General features: G+C 38.4%; 1 pseudogene; it reads right to left on the reverse strand.

The window, feature by feature from the left end:
- Positions 1-16,772: 16,772 nt before the first annotated feature.
- On the reverse strand, positions 16,773-17,129 carry LOC118662640 (annotated as a pseudogene).
- Positions 17,130-17,624: the final 495 nt, after the last annotated feature.

Here is a 17,624-nt window from a genome sequence, read left to right on the forward strand (position 1 = left end):
AAATATAGATGCTAGAGTAAGAGTTAGAATGCCTGATATCTACTCTCCAGTACAGCATGAATAAATGTTGGTACCTTGGGAAAGTCTCTTATCTCCTCCATGCCTCAGCTTCTTCATTTGCAAAATTGAAATGCCGGTATTGTCCTGTTGAACAAAATAAGACAATGTACCCAAAATGTTAAAAGTTTAAAGTCTAAAGTAATAAGTTAAATTATTCTACACACACACCCTGCTTTTCCAACCATTCATTCCTACCCTCCTCTCTGAATCCTACAAGGAGAGAATGGAGACTTCGCATCAGCAAATGAAGTGGGTGGTGTGAATACCTGAAAAATCAACTCTAACTTCATCTGTGCCTCTGGAAAGTTAATCTCAACTGGACAGGAGCTTCTGGAGAACTTTAAGTTTGGATCATAGTACTGTGATGAAATTAGATGCCTAGTGAGCCAATCTTTTCATAGGAAGTAATTTAACTGTGCTAAACAAGGGCTGGAATTACCAAAAATGTCAAAGGAAAGGGAACAGGGAATGATGACTTCACTCAATTGAAAACACTCATACAATTTCATTTTTTCTTTGTGGTTAACTGTCAAAGTGTGCAACACAGGCTGACCGAAGGTGACCTGTGAAATCTCCTTAATGAGTTCTTGCTATGGATTGTTTGTCTCCTCTCCTCCCAAACTCCTAGGATGAAACCCTATCCCCAGTGCCATGCTATTTGAAAGTGAGGCTTCGGCAGATGATTCGGTCCTGAGGATGGAGACTTCATGAATGGGATTCCTGTCATATAAAAGAGACCGCAGAGAGCCCATTTTTCCATGCAAGACCCAGTGAGAAAGTGGCTGTCTCAAAGGGTAAGAGATCCTTTTTTCACTGCTGCATAGTATTCCATTGTGTAAATGTACCACTAAAAAAAAAATCCTATTAATCTACTGATGGGCACTTGGGCTGTGTCCAAGTCTTAGCTATTGTAAATAGTGCTGCTGTGAACATAGGGGTGCATATATTCTTTCTGATTGGTGTTTTGGGATTAATAGGACATATTCTCAGAAGTGGGATCACTGAATCAAAAGGCAGTTCCATTTTTAATTTTTTGAGAAAACTCCATACTGTTTTCCAATGTGCCTGCACCAGTCTTCATGCCCACCAGCACTGCACAGGGGTTCCTTTTTCTCCACATTATCGCCAGCACTTGTTTATTGATTTATTGATGATAGCCATTCTGACAGGTATGAGGTGTTATCTCATTGTGATTTTATCTTGCATTTTTCTGATGATCAGTGACTTTGAGCATTTTTTCATATGTCACTTGGCCATCTGTTTGTCCTCTTTGGAGAAGTATCTATTTAGGTCCTTTGCCCATTTTTTAATTGGATTGCTTGTCTTCCTTTTGTTGAGTTGTGTGAGTTCTTTATATATTTTGGAGATTAAACCTTTATCAGCTGAATCATTGGCAAAGATGTTCTCCCATACAGTGGGCTCCCTTTTCATTTTGATGGTGGGTTCTCTTGCTGTTCAGAGCTTTTTTTATTTTGATGTAGTCACATTTGTTTATGTTTTCTTTTGTTTCTTTTGCCTTAGGAGATGTATTGGAAAAAATTCTGCTACATGAAATATCAGAGATTTTGCTGCTTAAGTTTTCTTCTAGTTTTTTTTTTATGGTTTCACAATTTAAGTTTAATTCTTTTATCCATTTTTGAGTTTATTTTTGTGTATGGTGTAAGTTGGTGGTCTAGTTTCATTTTTTGCATGTGTCTGTGCAGTTTTCCCAACACAATTTCTCAAAGGGACTGTCTTGACTACATTGTATGTTCTTGCCTCCTTTGTCAAATACTTTTTTTTAAATTGTCTTAAGTTTTACATATGTCTCCTTTTCCTCCAATTAACCCTTCCCTCCCCCCCCCCCCCCAGCCAATGGCTTGGGTCAATTTCTGGGTTGCTGTTCTATTTCATTGGTCTATATGCTTGTTCTTGTGCCAGTACCAGACTGTTTTGATTACAATGGCTTTGTAGTATAGTTTGATATCAAGTATTGCAATCCCTCCAATTTTGTTCTTATTTCTCAAGATTATTTCAGCTATTTGGGATCTTTTGGGTTCCATATAAATTGTTGGAGTATTTGTTCTAGCTCTGTGAAATATGCCATTATTATTTTAATAGGGATTGCATTGAATCGATAGATTGCTTTGGGTAGTATGGACATTTTAATGATGTTAATTCTTCCAATTCTTGAACATGGCTATTTGTATGTTCCTCTATTCCTTTTTTTCAATGGTTATAGTTTTCTGAGTAGATGTTTTTTACCTCCTTGGTTGAGTTTATTTTTACATATCTTTTTTTTTTTTATTGTTGCAAAGGTAAATGGGATTGTTTTGTGTGTTTTTTCTTTAGTTTCTCTTTCTGAGAGTTTATTATCTATATGTATAAAAGCCTAAACGACAGTTATGACCAGTTGACCAGTAGCTATGATGATGCACTGACCACCAGGGGGCAGACACTCAACATAGGAGCTGCCCCCTGGTGGTCAGTGAGCTGTCACAGCCAACCTTCCACAGCCGGCCAACCTCCCGCGGTCCCTCCTCCAGCTGGCAGGCCCCAATAAGCCCCAGTTGCTGGTCAGGCCAAGGGATCTCACCCATGCACGAATTCGTGCACTGGGCCTCTAGTTAATATAAAAAAATACCACTGCTTCCTGGCCAGTATGGCTCAGTGGTTGAGTGTCGACCGATGAATCAGGAGGACACTGGTTCAATTCCCAGTCAGGGTACATTCCCAGGTTTCAGGCTTGATTCCCAGTGGGGGAATATGCAAAAGGCAGATGATCGATGATATTTCTCTCTCATTGATGTTTCTGTCTCTCCCTCTCCCTTCTCCTCTCTATCAAAATTAATAAAAACATATGTAAGAAAATAAAAATGCCCCTGCTTTCTGGATGTTAATTTGTGTATTCTGCTACTTGCTGAATTAATTTATTAAATGTAGTAGTTTTCTGGTGGAGTCTTTATGTCATCTGTGAATAATGATTATTTTAGTTCCTCCTTTCCTATTTGGATGCCTTTTATCTTTGCTTCTTGTCTCATCACTGTTGCTAAGACTTCCAGTACTACGTGTAATAAGAAGGGTGAAAGTGGCCATCCTTGTCTTGTTCCTGTTCTTAAGGGAAACACTTTTAGTTTTTGCCTGTTGAGTATGATGTTGGATGTAAGGTTTCTCACATATGACCTTTATTATGTTGCTGTATGATTCCTATACTTCTCCTTTGCTGAGAACTTCTGTCAAAATAAGGTGCTGAATTTTGTTGAATGCTTTTTCTGCATCTATTGATATATGATCTTCATCTTTCACTTTGTTTATGTGATGTATCACATCTATTTATTTGCAAATATTGTACCAGTCTTGCATCTCCAGAATAAATCCCATTTTATCATTGTGTATGATCTCTTTAATAGATTGCTGGATCTGATTTGCTAATATTTTGTTGAGGATTTTAGCATCTGTGTTCATTAGGGATATTGACCTATAATTTTTTTCCTTCTAGTGTTGTAATCTGGTTTTGAAATTAGGATAATGCTGGCCATTTAAAAAGATCATGGGAGTGCTCCTTCCTCTTGAAATTTTTAGAATAGTTTGAGGAGGATAGTGCTTATTCTTCTTTGAATATTTGGCAAAATTGTCCTGTAAATCCATCTGGCACAGGACTTTTATTTGCTTGGCGTTTTTAAATTACTGCTTCAATTTCATTAATTGTTTTTGGTCTATTCAAGTTTTTTATTCTTTCTGGTTGAGTTTTGGATGATTATATGTTTTTAGGAAGTTTTCCATTTCTCTCAGATTGTCTAGTTTGTTGGCATATAGTTGTTCATAATATTTGCTGACAATTCTTTGTATTTCTGCAATGTTTGTTGTTATATTGCATCTTTCACTTCTGATTTTACTTATTTGGATCCTCTCTCTTTGTTTCTAGATGAGTCTGGTTAAGGGTTCATCAATCTCATTTATCTTTTTAAAGAACTGGCTCTTGGATTAATTGTTTATTTATTATTTTTTGTATTTTTTTTTTTTAGTCTCTGTATCATTTATTTCTGCTCTGATCTTTTTTATTTTCTTACTTCTACTTCCTCTGGGCTCTTCTTGATGTTCTCTTTCTAATTCTTTCAGTTATAGGATAGGTAGTTTATTAGGGCTTTTTCTTATTTCTTGAGTTAGGCCTGTAGTGCTATGAACTTCCCTTTCAGGACTGCTTTCACTGTGTCCTAAGTTTTGGGTTGTTGTGTGTTTAGTTTCTTTTGTTTCCAGGAAGTTCTTTATGTCTTCCTTGACCTTATTGGTAACCCATTCATCTCTATATATAAAAAGCCAGAGTCCCTAATGACCAAGGCTCGACCAGAACACCGGAATTCAGTGCTGGGTTGCTGTGGCTACCCAGCACTGACTGCAGCGGGTGCCGGTGCAGTGACTGACTGTGAGGGGGCTGTGGATCAGGCCTAGAGAGGAGGCCTGCAGAGAGAGAGAGGCAGGGTCTAATCCCCAGCCTCTGTGGCAGCTGCTGATCAACTGTTGCCTCTCTTTTCCTCTCCCAGCTTCACCAGCAGCCAAGCCTCTGTTTCTCTCTTGGCCTCCTTGGGGTCTACTAATCAGCCCCGCCTCTTTGATCAGGCTCAGAGATAGGCCCAGAGATGCTGACTGGCATAGAAACCGACAAATCAGAACCTAATCTGGGTGAACTGCGAGATCAGAACCTAAGGTGGGGGCTGAGGAGGGGTTTTAAGGGCAACGGCTATTTGGTGTAAGGTGTAAAAAAGTGGTTCAATTTTTTCGTGACCAGTTTGGTAGTATAGTGCATATGGCTGGCTATCAGTCCAGATATAAGGATGATGTGTTTTTGTCTGCCAAAAGCATCTCCTCCTGCTGAAAAAGGCTCCCCCGCCATTTAAGCAATCCTATCCTATATAATCTATCTATACTATTAAAAGGGTAATATGCTAATTAGACTGGGTCGACCGGCGATCTTCCAGACATCCAACTGCCTTCCAGACAAAGCCATGGTGGTGGGGGCTGAGGCAGAGGCAGTTAGGGGCGATCAGGTTGGCAGGGGAGGGCAGTTGGGGGCAAGATCAGGCTGGCAGGGGAGGGCAGTAGGGGGCGAGATCAGGCTGGCAGGGGAGGGCAGTTAGGGGCAATGAGGTAGGCACAGGCAGTTAGGGGCGACATCAGGCCGGCAGGGAAAGGTTGTTGGGTGCAAGATCAGGCCAGCAGGGAAGGGCAGTTGAGGGAAACCAAGCCAGCAGGGGAGGGCACTTGGGGGTGAGATCATGCCAGTACGGGAAGGCAGTTAGGTGTGATCAGGCAGGCAGAGGCAGTTAGAGGCAAGATCAGGCCAGCAGGAGACGGAAGTTGAAGGCGAGATCAGGCTGGCAGGGGAGGGCAGTTAGGGGCGATCAGGCAAGCAGGCAGGTGAGTGGTGAGAAGCCAGCAGTCCCAGATTGCAAGAGGAATGTCCAATTGCCAGGATTGGGCCTAAACCGGTGGTTGTACATCCCCCAAGGAGTCCCCGATTGGAGAGGGTGCAGGCTGGGCTGAGGGAACCCCTTTCCCCCCATGCATGAACTTTGTGCACCAGGCCCCTAGTTGTGTAATAATATGCTAGTTAGTATCCATGTATTTGAGTGTTTTTAGGTTTTTTAAAATTATTATTGTAGTTGATTTCCAGTTTCATGCCATATGATCTGAAGAGATGCTTGGTATGATATCATTCTTCTTGAATTTGTATAGGCTTGTTTTATATCCTAACACATTGTCTATTTTTAAGAATGTTCCATGTGTGCTTGAGAAAAATGTATGTTCTGAAGCTTTGGGGTAAAATGTTCTGTAAAGATCAGTTAGATCCATCTGATCTAGTGTATCAGAGAGAGCAGTATTGAAAAGGCTGTTTTGTTAGTTGTATGTAAATTCAGTAGTAAAGGAGAGAAACAACATTTAAAGCTTTTTATTTTTAAAAAATCTTAAATGAACAGTAGCAAATAAAAGTAATTTAGCATGGAACAAATATTTCTCTAGAGGTATTGTGTCACTTTCATTTTCCCTGTAATTTTTGAGAATCAGTGTTATGATTTTTTTTCAATTTCACTTTCCTGGGCTACATTATATGAATAACAAATACCATTTCATTGTTCTCTTTATTGTATTCTATAAGAAATATAAGCTTTATGACATTCTTTTGTAATAAATCATTTCCAGAGGGAAAAAAATAAGTGCACTTTTAAATCATAAATTATTACTTCTTATTGAAAATACTAATCTAGTTTAAAGTATAAAATATGTTTATTCATAATGTTTTAAAATGATACTTATTAGAAAATATATATTCTGACTGTATTTTGGCCTAAGGAATATTACAATGATCAGAAGAGGAATATGTTATTATAGATAAATAATTAATACAGAGAAATGCTTTGTGCATCTATCTGTGCCTACAGAGAAGCATTTTAGGAGAGAGAAAAATCTAGTCACTTATATTATCTAATTCTGTTTGACTGAGCACATGAAGATGTCATTGGTATTCTCTGCATTCTCTGAAGCCAAAATTGCTTTGAGCTGAAAGATTCAGGCATCTTGCCCATAGTGATGTGTTCCACCAGTTTTCTTCTGGTTTCCGCATCTTTTTACTAAATGCAGAGATGCTCGTGATAATAAAAAAGAACAAATGTATGCTTTCAGGAGGAATGCTTCAGACACTCAGTAGCTTCACTTCTCATGCCAAATATGTTGCCTTCTTGATTAAGTAAAATGCATTCTTATTTATTCTCTTTCACAAATACAATTTCTTGTCATTTCCTTTGACTTCTTGACTTATGAATTATGGAAAGATTTTCTTCTGCCTGAAAATAAATCCACTGTTACTCTTTTGCCAAGAAATATCTTAAATGAGACCACATTACTTTTGATTAAGGACACATACAGCCCTGAACTTTATTGCTGTGCTTAGGAAAATGTGGCACATGTCCCTCTGGGTTCAGGGGGAGGGGGGAAGGCTCTCCTTGTACCCCTTTTCCTAAAATTTCATTTTCATGATCACTAGTCCGGTCCTCCACGAGGGCAGGGAGTATGCCTGTCCTGTTTACTAGCACAGTGCCTCACAGAGTGGAATCTTACACTATATGCGGTGAATGACATCCCTTCTTGATTCAAGGCAAGAATGCATGAGCACAGCTAGATTGTCTTCTCTTATTTAGTGACATGCAGGAAAGCAGTTGCAATAACAGAATATAGAATTACTTAATTACCTACAGTATACCTGACCTTTAAATCCATGTAGATACTGATATTCAATTGCTTGACACCAACTGAACAATAGTTGAGGATAAGAGCCAATATGGGAAGGACTGTCTCCCATTTTTTCATGTGAAGAAAATGAAGAAAAAAGCCAGACTATGTTAGCCTCCTAATAGGCAGAGGTTGCCACAGCTACACAATGGCAGCAGAACTCCCTATCGCCCCACCTTGAGCCCCACTCTTGTTTAAATTGGATAGGGAATGTGCATTCCATCTGGAGGGCTAATGTTTCATGATGGATAGATAGTGACTTCTTGAGCAACTCCGTACTAGGACCTGCAGATAGAAGGAAGGAATACATTCTGGAACATTGACACACATCTTTCATGTTGTACAGTTCTCTAATTTCCTATCTTATTAAGTCCTTCATGACTTGAGAAAGGCCAGCCCGATACTGTGCCACAGCATAATATTTACATAGGAAAGTTGAGACTCCCTGGATGTTGAGACTCTCTGGGGTGACTTAGGTCAGAGTGTCTGAGCCTCTTTGGGCTGTTAGAATTAGCAGAGACAGTAGTCACATTTTTTCCTTTCCCAGCAAGGCTTCCTTCAGAGTTAAGAGCTGAAGAACACAGAGTGAGTACTGGGCTAAATGAACAGTGGATAGAATCAATGTAATACAGACAAGACATTACCATTTTTTTTCCACATGGCTCTTTTTCTTGATATTTAGATAACTTCAGAAATCAAGCACCATACATGGAGTTTTTTATTGTTGTTAATCCTCTCCTGAAGATACTTTTTCCATTGATTTTAAGAGAGAGTGAAGGGAGGGGGAGAGACACACACAGAGCGAAACATCGCTGTAAGAGAGACACATCAATTGTTTGCCTCCTGCACGTACCCTGACCAGGGTCGGGTACTGAGCCTGCAACCAAGGTATGTGCCCTTGACTGTAATTGAAACCAGGACCCTTTAGTCTGAGGGATGGTGCTTTTCCCACTGGCTAGAGCTACATGATATTTTAAATGCTCTAGGTAGCTACTAGAGGTAAAGGTAATTGCTATTTTCAATAGACAAAATTATATTAATTAATTGAAATTTAATAAATAGAAATTAATATTAAATTTTAATCCATCTGTTTTAAAAACCAACCCACTAGAGCACTAGGGCAGTGGTTCTCAACCTTGGCTGCACATTAGAATCACCTGGGAATCTTTTTAAAATCCGGATTTCTGGGCCTCATCCTCTGGAAATTCTGTTTCTTTGTTACTAATGTTGTGGCCCCACCCCATAACAAAGAAACAGAATTTCCGGAGGATGAGGCCCAGAAATCAGGATTTTAAAAAGATTCCCAGGTGATTCTAATGTGCAGCCAAGGTTGAGAACCACTGCATTAGAGAATACCATTTATTCATAGCTTTCTAGCTTTCCTACTTAAGCTTCTAAATTGAAAGCTTTTAGTAAGCAGAAAAGGTTTCACCTGGTTAAGATGATAGAAAACAAATTTTGTTCAGACACTTGACTGTTGTGTGTGTCTGTGTTCTCTGAGTCTGCCATTTTAACCGTGGTACTCAAATATAACAAATTATAAAACTGGATTTTCATAATTATCTTTCTTATACAGCTGTAATGGAAAGAAAACCATTTGGCCACTGTTTCCAAATGTCTAATATTTTATGAAATACTAGCGGCCCAGTGCATGAATTTGTGCATGGGTGGGGTCCAGCCGGCCCACCCCAATGGGGGCCAGGTGGGCCAGGCCAGTCAGGGGGAGGGGATGCTGGAGGTTGGGTGGCTGGCCCTGCCCCGTGGTTGAAATCCCGGTCGAACTCCCAGTGGAGGGGACAATTTGCATATTAGCCTTTTATTATATAGGATTCTTCCAGGTAGAAGTCTTTTGAAGTCTCTTTTCTTTGGTCACACAATGTGACTTCTGTTTTTAGTATTTATGAAACAACTAGAGGTCCAGTGCACAAAAATCTTGCACTGGGGTAGTTCCCTCAGCTCGGCCTGTGCTCTCTCGCAATCTGGGACCCCTCAGGGGATGTCTGCCTGCTGGCTTAGTCCTGCCTGGCAGTCAGACATCCCTCTCTTAGTCTGGGGCTCTCACAGTATGGGACCCCTCACTCCTTACTGCCCATCTGCAGTGGAGGCCGGAGAGGCTCCCGTCACCGCCGTTGTGCTTCTGGCTGGGTGGCGCTCCCCCTGTGGGAGCACACTGACCATCAAGGGGGCAGCTCCTGCATTGAGTGTCTGCCCCCCCAGTGGTCAGTGCACATCATAGCTACTGATCATTGGGCTGTTCAGTCAATTCGCATATTAGCCTTTTATTATATAGTAGATTATGATTTATTGAACTTTTGAATGCCCTTTTCCACCTTGAAAAATGGAGACATTAAAAGACTTAAGCTTTTAGAGATAATCCTGAATCAGATCATTTTGTGGAACCTCTGGGAAGGTCACCTGAGGGGTAACATTGAGAATGATGTCCACTCCTTCACCAACTCTGTTGGAAAGCATTTGCTTTATCAGAAGGGCATCCTTCTGCTTCCTAAAATTGAATGTTTAAGCTGGAAATGACTTTAGAAATCATGTTGTTTAATGGAAGAGGCAGTTGAGGCTTGGAGAAGTGAAATGACTTCTCTTAGGCTACATAACTTAGAAAGCAGAGACAGGATTGGAACACTGGCAGGCTGGCGAAGGGGTTCTTTACAGATTTGTCATAGATAGCAGGATATAGCAGATCTCTGCTTTATTTTAATGTTTTCCTCTGCTGTATCACTCTGTGAACATGTTCAGTCAACTTTACAGTCATTCTTTGTAAATGCTGATTAGTCAGTGGTTTGTTTAAAATGTCCATAAAAGTGGCAATGAGGACTAGAAAGTAAAAAAATCAAGAAAAGTAACAATTCAATTAAAGATGACAACCAGTTGACAAGGCTTATGAGGGCCTACATGTTGGTGTTGAATGCTGTGTTTTGAGTTTGTACATTTTGACTAAATGTTGACAAATTGTTTTCTGATGTGGTTGTACTAAATTATACTCTCACAGGCTAACCCTTATTATGTGCTCATTATGTGTCAGGCATTGTACTAATTATTTTGCACATGTCAACTCCTTTGGTTTTCACAACAGTCTTACACATTTGGATGCTATTATTTTTACCCTCATGTTATTTATTTATTTATTTATTTATTTATTTATTTATTTATTTATGAGAGAGAGACATTGATCTTTTCTTCTACTTATTTATGCATTATTGGTTGATTCTTGTATGTGCCCTGACTGGAGATTGAACCTGAAACCTTGGCGTATCAGAGCAATGCTCTAACCGAGTGGTCGGCAAACTCTTAGTCAACAGAGCCAAATATCAACAGTACAAAGATTGAAATTTCTTTTGAGAGCTAAATTTTTTAAACTTAAACTATATATGTACGTACATTGTTATTAACTTAATTAGGGTACTCCTAAGGATTAGGAAGAGCCACACTCAAGGAGCCAAAGAGCCGCATGTGGCTCACGAGCCACAGTTTGCCGACCACGGCTCCAACCAATTGAACTACCCAACCAGGGCTTATTACCCTCATTTTAAATATAAAAAGATAGAGGTACAGAGAGATCAAGAAACTTTTTCAAAGTCATTCAGCAGGTAAATATCAGAGCCAAAATTTGACCCTTGGGAGTTTGATTCTGAAGTGTGTAAACAGTACTTTCAGTATGAGCTACTCCATGCTCAAATCAATAGTTGCTATTACTGGAATTTTTTATTTGGGAATACAATGTTTACTAAGATATATATTTTTTTGATCTGAGGTAGGTCTCTTGTAGACAGCATATAGTTGGGCCATGTTTTTGTATCTATTCAGCTACCCTATGTCTTTTGATTGGATAATGTAATCCATTTATATCTAAGGTTATTATTGATAGGTACTTATCTATTGCCATTTTAATTCTGTATGCCTAGGTTTCTCTCTCTGTTTCTTCTTTTCATTGCTGCAGTCCTTTTTAGCATTTCTTTAATGCTGGCTTGATGGTAGTGTACACCTTTAGCCACTTTTTTTTTTCTTGTGTCTGGGAAGCTCTTTATTTGACCATCTATTTTGAATGATAGCCTTGCTGTATATAGTAATCTTGGTCTCAGATCCATGTTTATCGGCCTAGTCAGGTTTTTTTATTCTTCCTTTTTGAGTTTTGGAAGCTTGTATTTTTCTAGGAATATGTGCATTTCATATAAGTTGTCCAGTTTGTTGAAGTAGATGTGTTTGTAATATTTTTTTTTTACAATCCTTTGTATGTCTGTAGGGTCTGTTGTTAACTTCACCTCTTTCATTTCTGATTTTGTTTATTTGGGTCCTTTCTCTTTGTTTCTTGGTGAGCCTGGCTAGACATTCATCAAACTTGTTTATCCTTTCAAAGAACCAGCTCTTGGTTTTATTGATATTTTTGTTTTTGTTTTTTTTTGTCTCTATGTTGTTTATTTCCTCTCTGATCTTTGTTATTTCCTTCCTTCTGCTTACTCTGGGCTTTTCTTGTTGCTCTCTTTCTAATTCTTTAAGTTGCAGTGTTAGATAATTAATTACCATTTTTTCTTGTTTTTTTGAGGTAGGCCTGCAGAGCTATAAACTTTCCTCTCAGCATTGCTTTCACTGTATCCCATAGATTTTGGATTGTTGTGTTTTCATTCCTATTTGTTTCCAGGATACTTTTTATTTCTTCTTTGATCTCTCTGTTGACCCAATCATTGTTTAATAGCATGCTATTTAGCCTCCAAGTGCTTGATTTTTTTCATTGTTTTTATTGTAGTTAATTTCTATTTTTATGCTATTGTGATCTGAGAAGATGCTTGATAAGATTTCTGTCTTCTTGAATTTGGAGAGGCTTTGTCTGTGTCCCAATATGTGGTCTATCTTAGAGAATGTCCCATGTGAAGAAAGTATAATCTGTAGTTTTGGGGTGAAATGTTCTGAAGATGTCAATTAGTTCCATCTGATCTAGTGAGTCTTTTCGGATTGATGTTTCTTTGCTGATTTTTTGTTTAGAGGATTTATCCAGTGGTGTCAATAGGTCTTAAGTTCCCTTACTATGATTGTATTGCTGTCGATCTCTCCCTTGATATCTTCCAGAAGTTTTTTTATGTATTTGGGTGCTCCTATATTGGATGCATATATGTTCACCAGAGTTATATCCTCTTCTTGAATTTCTCCCTTTACTATTATGAATTGGCCCTCCTTATCTCTTGTTATGGCCTTCACTTCAATGTCTATTTTATCAGATATAAGTATTGCTACCCCAGCTTTTTTTCATTTTCATTTTCCTGAAAAATTTTTTTCATCCCTTCACTATCAGTCTATGTAATTCCTTTGTTCTGAGGTGGGTCTCTTGTAGATAGCATATATATGTGTCATGTTTTCTTATTCATTTAGCTATCCTATGTCTTTTGATTGGAGCATATAGTCCATTTACAGTTAAGGTTATTATTGATAGGTATTTGTTTGTCGTCACTTTTATTTTTTATGCCTGTGTTTCTTCTTCCCTTTCAGCTTCTTCTTTTTACAGAAGTTCCTTTAGCATTTCTTGCATTACTTGCTTGGTGGCATTAAACTCCCTTAGCCTTCTTTTTGCTTGTGAAGCTTTTGATTTCAACTTTAATTTTGAATGATAACCTGGCTGGTAGAGTATTCTTGAATTCAGTCCCTTGATTTGCATCACTTTATATATTTCATTCCATTCCCTTCTGGCCTGATGTGTTTCTTTTGAGAAATCAGTTGATATTCTCATGGGAGATCCCTTGTAGGAAACTTTCTGTCTCTCTATGACAGTCTTTAAGATTCTTACTTTGTCATTGATATTTGCCAACTTAATTATAATGTGTCTCTGTGTCGGTCTTTTTGGTTTCATCTTATTTGGGACTCTGTATGCTTCTTGGACTTGTGTGACTTTTTTCTTCCCCAAATCAGGGAAGTTTCAGTCATTATTTCTTCAAACATATTTTCTATTCCTTGCTCAGCTTCCTCTCCTTCTGACACTTTTAGTATGCAGATGTTGTTTTGTTTCATGCTGTCCCAAAGCTCCCTTAGGTTCTCCTTCTGTGTTTTTGTTTTTTTTTTACAGATACTGAGGGAGTTTTAATAAGTAAATTCAACAACTTAGGTAAAATGGACATGTGAAGATACAAAGCACCAAAACTTTCAAAAGGAAAGAAACTGAGAGGCTGCATTTATTAAAGTAGTTAAATGCTCAGTGTTAGGACTTTCAGCAAAGAAATCCCAGCTGCTTTCATGAATTTACCAAACATTTAAAGGAAAAATAATACAATTTTTATGTCAAATATTTTAAAAATTAAGAGAAGGGAATACTTTCCAACTCAGTTTTTAAGACAAGCATTACCCTGATAGCAAAACCAGGTAAAGGCACTACAAGAAAAGTAGACTCCCATAAATATAGACACAGAGAATTTTAAGCAATTAAAAGAATTTTAACAAATTGAATTCAACAATATGTAAAAATAATGTTACAACCAAGTGTAGTGTATCCCAGGAATATGAGATTTAGTCACATAAAAATCAGTTAATGTAATTTGCCATTTTTAACAGATGGAAAAAAGAACAATTATATGATAATTACAATATTTTCAGAAATTATTTGAGGAAGTCCATTGTACATTTCTGATAAAAATAATTCTTAGCAAACTAGGGAATTTCATCATCCTAATAAAGAATGTCTTTTAAAAAACTGAAAGATTATATCATACTTAATGATGAAAGACTGAATGTTTCCATAATGTAAGGAATAAACCAAAGATATCACAGTTGGTGAGCACCTGGGTGTTGTTCTTGATGGACTGTGTGAACCCACTTATCCCTGGCAAGTAGGGGCTTGCTCCCTGCTGTCAAAACTCACTCCCCCATCCTGCAAAGACCCGCCTTTGACATGAGAACAATAAAAGCCTGGTGGGTTGTTTTTTTTGTTTTTAAAAAAATGGTGAGCAGAAATGAACACATTTTTAAATTTTAAAAAATACTGACAGTTTCACTAACAGTTGTTTTTTAGTAAACCTAGAAAAAATATTATTCAAGGAAAAGGAAACTGAATCTGGAAGTAAGACTTGAAGATCAAACAGAATTGTAAACTAGGAAACAGGCAAGTATTTGGAAATATCCAAACAAGCATTGACTATATAAAATAAAAATTATTATAGGGTGATGTTTAAGGCATTAAAAAATGGAATTACAATTCTGGTATTAAAATTCTGGAGAACCTATGATCATCTCAATAGATTCAGAAAAGCAATTGCTAAAATTTAATACTGTTCATGACAACAATTCTCAGTAAACTGAGACTAGATGGGAATTCTGTTAATCAGATAAAATGTTAATATCTTCATTTATTAATGTGACACGGAATACAAACACAGTATCTAGAGCAGAGAAAATTATCTACATACAACAAATAACTGTGCCTGTTCCTATTTGCTCCAATTCTTATCTCTAAGGTGAGGCAATGAGAACCTGATGATAAATCCTACATATAATGGGGTCTAATACAGACAAGGAATCCCAGGAATATAGACTTGGGCACTTATATAGAAGAGAGACAGACATCTCCTCACTCCTTCTGAAAGAATGGAAGAAAACCTTTGCTCCTTGAGCAGGATCCTAGGTCCTCATGCTTATCTTTTTGAATGAAAATAAATCTCTTTATCCATTCATCTACTGATAGGCACTTGGGATGTTTCCAAATCCGGCTCCCTCCTCTCTGGTTCTGGGTGCGGCACCTTTTAATGGTAAAGCTGGTCACTAGTCTTCTCTCTTCTGAAGAGTTTTATTTTCTTTTTGTTTTTGTAATCTATTCTATTATTTTATTTTATTTTAAATTTATCTCTATTGTTCAAAGTATTACATTTGTCCCCCCTTTGATCTCCTCCACTCTGCACTCCCCCCCCCTCCCCTGCCGCCCAGGCCTAACACACTTATTGTCTGTGTCCATGAGTTATGCACATATGCACTTAAGTTCTTCGGTTTACCTCTTCCCGTTCCCTGCCCCTTTCCTTTGAAATTTGTAAGTCTGTTCTATGCTTCTGGGTCTCTGGATCTACTTTGTTCATCAGTTTATTTGGTTCATTAGGTTCCACATATGAGTGAGATCATGTGATACTTATCTTTCTCTGACTGGCTTACTTCTCTTAGCATAATACCTTCCAGGTCCCTCCATGCTATCTCAAAGGTTAAGAGGTCTTCCTTTTATAGCTGCATAGCATTCCACTGTGTAATGTACCACAAGAGACATATGAAAAAAATGCTCAGTGTCACTAATTATCAAAGAGATGCAAATTAAAACCACAATGACACCACCTCACACCTGCCAGAATGCCTACAATTAATAAATCAACAAACAACAAGTGCTGGTGAGGATGTGGAGAAAAAGGAATCCTAGTGCACTCCTGGTGGGAATGCAGACTGGTGCATCCAAGATGGAAAACAGTGTGTTTTCTCAAAAAAAAAAAAAAAGTATCTACTATTTGACCCAGTGATTCCACTTCTAGAAATATATCCTAAGAATCCCAAAACACCAATCAGAAAGAATATATGCACCCCTTTATTCATAGCGGCATTATTTACAGTAGCTAAGATTTGGAAACATCCCAAGTGCCTATCAGTAGATGAATGCATGAAGAGATTTATTTCCATTCAAAAAGATAAGCATGAGGACCTAGGATCCTGCTCAAGGAGCAAAGGTTTTCTTCCATTCTTTCAGAAAGGGTAAGGAGATGTCTGTCTCTCTTCTTTATAAGTGCCCAAGTCTATATTCCTGGGATTCCTTGTCTGTACTAGACCCCATTATATGTAGGATTTATCATCAGGTTCTCATTGCCTCACCTTAGGGATAAGAATTGGAGCAAATAGGAACAGGCACAGTTATTTGTTGTATGTAGATAATTTTCTCTGCTCTAGATACTGTGTTTGTATTCCGTGTCACATTAATAAATGAAGATATTAACATTTTATCTGATTAACAGAATTCCCATCTAGTCTCAGTTTACTGAGAATTGTTGTCATGAACAGTATTAAATTTTAGCAATTGCTTTTCTGAATCTATTGAGATGATCATAGGTTCTCCAGAATTTTAATACTAGAATTGTAATTCCACTTTTTAATGCCTTAAACATCACCCTATAATAATTTTTATTTTATATAGTCAATGCTTGTTTGGATATTTCCAAATACTTGCCTGTTTCTTAGTTTATAATTCTGTTTGATCTTCAAGTCTTACTTCCAGATTCAGTTTCCTTTTCCTTGAATAATATTTTTTCTAGGTTTACTAAGAAACAACTGTTAGTGAAACTGTCAGTATTTTTTAAAATTTAAAAATGTGTTCATTTCTGCTCACCTTTAAGAAAAAACAAACAAAAACAACCCACCAGGCTTTTATTGTTCTCATGTCAAAGGCGGGTCTTTGCAGGATGGGGGAGTGAGTTTTGACAGCAGGGAGCACGCCCCTACTTGCCAGCGATGAGTGGGTTCGCAGGACCACAATGACGGAATCCCAGCGCAGGAACAGCTTGGAGATGTAGTGGTCCTTGTGGACTGGCTTGGACTTCTTGCCCTTGCCGCTCTGGGGGACCTCGGTCCACATCTCCTTCACATTCTCCGGCACCATGTTTCAGTGCCTGTCAAAAGCCTTCACCGGGACCATGAGCTTCTTGTTGTTGCGACAGTTGATGAGCACCTGGGTGTTGTTCTTGACGGACTGCGTGAGCACGGAGAGTGGGCCCGTGTTCAACTCTTCCTCCTCCCGCTTCTGCAGCTCCTCCGAGGTCATCTCACTCTTGGGCCTGTTGAGAAGCCTCTTGGTGGCGGTGGTTGCGCCCTCAGTACGCTCCTTTACTTTTTTTTTTTTTTTTTGGATGTGTTATAGTGTTGCTGTTTTTCTTTTTATTGTTGTTTTTAATCATGACCCAAAGATATACATTTTTTTTCCATTGCTTTTCAGAGAGAGCAGAAGGGAGGGAGGGAGGGAAAGAGACAGAGGAATGTCAATAGGAGAGAGACACATTGACTGGCTGCCTCCTGCTCGCATCCCAACTGGGGGCCAGGAATAGAGCCTGTAACCAAGGTACATGCCCTTGACCAGAATCAAACCAGCAACCCTTCAGTCCTCAGGCTGAACCAGTGAGCACCAGCTAGGGCTAGTTTTCCTGTTTTTAAACCAGTTTGATAATTGCATTCTCTCGACAATTTGAATACATTCATAGGCCATTTGGCTTCTATTATTGTGATTAACAGACTAATGCTATCAGTTTACTACTTTTTCTTTGCAAGGAATCTGACATTTCTCTCTGGTTATTTTT

Source organism: Myotis myotis, unplaced genomic scaffold, assembly GCF_014108235.1.
Source record: "Myotis myotis isolate mMyoMyo1 unplaced genomic scaffold, mMyoMyo1.p scaffold_m19_p_10, whole genome shotgun sequence".
NCBI lineage: Eukaryota > Metazoa > Chordata > Mammalia > Chiroptera > Vespertilionidae > Myotis > Myotis myotis.